Genomic DNA, 3,856 nt, shown 5'->3' with positions numbered 1-3,856 from the left:
GTGTGCCTGTGTTATTTCTGCAACGCGGCTTCCCCCCTGCTCTGCGCCGGTGTGTGCGAACACGTGTGCAAGCGCCCTGGGCAAGGAGGGGGGGATGTGGGGTCTCTGGGCTGGGCTGCAGCGAGCTGGTTGGGTTGGTGGGGTGGGATGCTGGGAGAGCCAAGAGAAGCCTGCGGGACCTACCTGGGATGTCCTTCCTGATGGTGATGGATGTCCTGGCATACATGCATCTCCGGGGGTCTCCTCCTCCTGCATCTCCAGGGGTCTTCTGCTGCTGTGGTCACTGGAGCAGCGAGGGGTGTTTTCCTATGAAGTTGGGGTGGGATGGGGGCGATGGAGAGATTGAGAGCCAAGTGTGAGTGTTGACCTTATGGAAGGTATGAGAGCAGCATGTCTTCTCCGTGGCCACGCTCAAAGGTGTACATCGGTGGTGTGTATTTGGTGGGAATCCCGAACCTTTGCACCCTCCCAAATATCGTGTTGGGAAACAGCTGCTTTTCCTAGGGAGCCATGCTGATGTGCAGGGAGCAGCTACTTCCATGCTGGCTGGTTAGCCTTTCATACCAGGCAGGTCCCAGCCCCTCGCAGGGCCGCTGGCCATCTGGAAGCTGGTGGCACTTACACTCCCTCCTCGATTAAAAACCAACAGACCCGTCTTTGTGGACACTGCAAGATGAGCGGCAGCCTTAATTGCTCCCTTTCTCACTTTCCGAGTGTTTGGCTTTTGAAAGCAATGTGACAGGCAAACGATGCCTTTGTGTTGCTATCGCCTGAATGATCCTCGTGGGGTTTTGGCACAGAGCTTTTAATTTACTGTGTATAAAGCGCGACGTGGTCTTCTGTTCCGGATTAATCCGGAGTAACCTTGTGGATTTGGAAGTGCCTGACTGTGGTGAGGAGTTGAACACGGTGCTGCCTGGGATCCGGGCTGGAGAAGGTTTGGTGACGGTCGTGTTGCTGTCCTGCCCGGCTCTTCCTATTCCTTCCTTAGGTGTTTAAATCTGGGGAGGAGAGAGCATTTCTGCCATCCCTTCTGAGGGAGATTTCCCTGCAGAGACATAGCTCGCTGCAGGAAGACCCTCTTGGCCATCAAGATGCATCTGCCATCCTTCATCTTCTGGGCATTGTGTGCAGCGATCCCGTCTCGCATGTGTGTTGCACCCTCTTGCTTTTGTTCTCCTGAGCTGTTGTGCCATGAGGGCTGTGTGGGGCTGAAGGTGCGCGCCCACTATCCAAAAGCTGCCGAGGAGAGGGGTGGGGAGCTCCTGGTACCCTGGCAAGCTGCAGGCGCTCTCTCTCCACCTACCTGACCTCCCAAATCGCTCCCGTGTCACCCAGGTGACAGTTTGTGAGGATGTGACAGCTCCGTTGTGCAGAGGGTGATGAACAGTAATGAGGCCCAGAGCACAACGTGCACTTAAAGTGATTTGTTTCAGTCAGGGAACCACAATCAGGGAGGATGGGTCAGCGTCATCAGGAGGAGAGGTGGGTATGGAGATGAGCTTGGGGTAACTTAATCATTGGCTGCGCTGCTTTAAAAATCAGCAGAGCTGGCATTGTGTGAAATGGAGCCGTGCTGGTCGTGCCGGGGTCAGCCCTCGCCTGCGGTGGACTCCGGGCACTTCCCGAGGGCCGGCCGGTGGCCAGGCTGGCAGGCTGCCGGAGGTGGCTCTGGTGGACTTCTGCTTCCTTACCTCCCTGCAGCCCCATGCTGCAGATCTTGGTGAGGTGTCGCCCGTGTGCTGTCAGCTCCAGCCGTGCACTCAGGAAGGAGACCGTCCTGGTGAGAAGGGGGAGAAATAATCCTCCAAACCCGCCTTGGCACGGCTCCCGGTGCGCAGATGGCTGTCCTCATGCTAGAGCCTTTTCCCAGCTTGCACCTCCAGGGCTGGAGGCAGGGGTGTGCTGGGCAGGCTGGCTGCCAAGCAGCGCCTCCTGCCAGCATCCTCCTCTTCCTCGCCTCCCAGGGCTGGTGGGAGCTCTGTCCGTTCAACCTGCAGCTTGCAGGAAAAGTTTGGTGTAAGCACAGTCCTGAGTAAAATCTTGTGATTTAAGGTCAATGTGGAGCAACGTGGAGCAGTGCTTCCCTTCTCGCAGAATATGGATCCCAGGGCTTCTGGTGTGGGAGGATGCAGGGGCACGGAGCCAGGGGAGGCAGGCAGGCAGCAGTTTGCCTACTGCTCCTGGCACAGTTCAGGTGATGCAACAAGAACGTAAGAAGAGGGGTCCTGAAGCCCCTGCTGTGCACCCCGTTGGTGAAGACCGTCTTCCAAAGGGGCGATTGCGGTTGCTGGTCGCTGTCGGCGCGTTTGGGCAAGGGTTTACCGCAGCCCTGCTGGTACAGCACCTCGTGTGAACCGGCGTTTGGAAATCTTGGCAAACACGTTTTGTTATTTACTCAGCGGACCAGCTGTCATGTGCATACGTACCTAAAGATGGCTCGGATTGATAGTAAAATTTTTGAGACAGGATGCAGGATAGTTACAGATCCCAGCCATCAGCTGTTTTGACCAAATCTGAAAGTGGAGAAGAAAAAAGAAAAACCAACCACAGAAGAAAAAGACAAGTCTTGGCAAAGCTGGGAGAGCCAAGGGATGGGTTTGCAGGGCATTTTGGGTAGCGGCATTTGGATATGGGGCCAGAGCACAAAAATGCAGTGGGATCTGCTCACAGGATGCTCTGCCCTGTACAATGGACCCGTTGGCTTTGCCATGTCCCCTTTCCCCCCTCTCCTGCATGTGCAGCCTTCTGGCAGGGAGGGCTGGGGCTCTCCGCCAAGGCATCCCCAGGGCACACGGTCAGAGCCTTCCCCTACCCCATCCTCATCCTGCGGAGGTTTCCCCATGCCGCTGGCAGCCCTGTGCGCTGCCGTGGTGGCACAGATTTATTTCCTTTTGCCTCTCACGCACTTTGCCTCATTTGCACTCGCGAGCTGACTCCATATGGTGCAAAAATTGGAGAGACGCTGCTCGGCACGGCGGCCGGCACTGGAGGGGAGGTGGTGTGGGGAGCCGCTTACCGACGGGTTTTTGCAGTTTCTTCCGTTTGAGGTTCAATATTTTCACCTTCTCCCCTCGACGGCTGTGCTCTGGCAGCCGGGGCTGAGCTCCAGCAGCAGCCAGAGCATCCCTGTGTGCTTCCGCTCTCACTCCCCTGCCTTCCCTGCTCTCCTCCCCGGAGACCCTCAATGTACGAGCCGGGGAGCTTCAGGGTGCATCTTTGGATCAGCAATGCTGTTGCTGTTGTTCACTTCTTATTTACACCTGAAAATAACTGGCTGGCCTCCCTGAAGGCTTTAGGAGGTGTCGGATGCTGCATTAAAAAAATAAAGGATCAATCCGGCTGCGGCGGTTTTGTGCCAGCTCACCCTATGCCTGCTCCATGCTAGCTTGTCTAGAGCTGGGGTCTTTTGTTGCAAGCCTCTAATTTTGGTGAGGGGATTTGGTTTCTGGCTCGACAGAGCAGTCTGGCTTTGACTGTTGGCAGCCAGGGGGTTTGTCGGTGTGAAAAGGGAGGCTTCTCTCCCAAATTTTGCCATCTGGGGGAAGCGCCAAACACTTGGCTGTGTTAGAAGGGGTGCGCAAGGGCGAAGGGATGCCGTTCCCTAAGGTGGAGCCCTGACGGTGCTTGTTCACCATCTGAGCAGCCTGTCATATTTGTAGCTCATGCAGGATCCCCTTGACATTTTAAAATAAGTCTCTTAACTGGGAGCCGGACAATGCCAGGTGCAGCTCTCCTCACGAGGGCCCTTGGAGGACAGCATGGCTGGCGTTTCAGATTTAGGGCTCCGAGAAGCACGTTTTTGTAACGAGCACGAAGCTTTTCTGGAGAACGTGGTCCAAGACGATGACTCATC

The sequence above is a fragment of the Eurypyga helias genome, unplaced genomic scaffold (assembly GCF_000690775.1).
Source record: "Eurypyga helias isolate BGI_N326 unplaced genomic scaffold, ASM69077v1 scaffold25132, whole genome shotgun sequence".
NCBI lineage: Eukaryota > Metazoa > Chordata > Aves > Eurypygiformes > Eurypygidae > Eurypyga > Eurypyga helias.
This window is presented reverse-complemented; position numbering follows the sequence as displayed.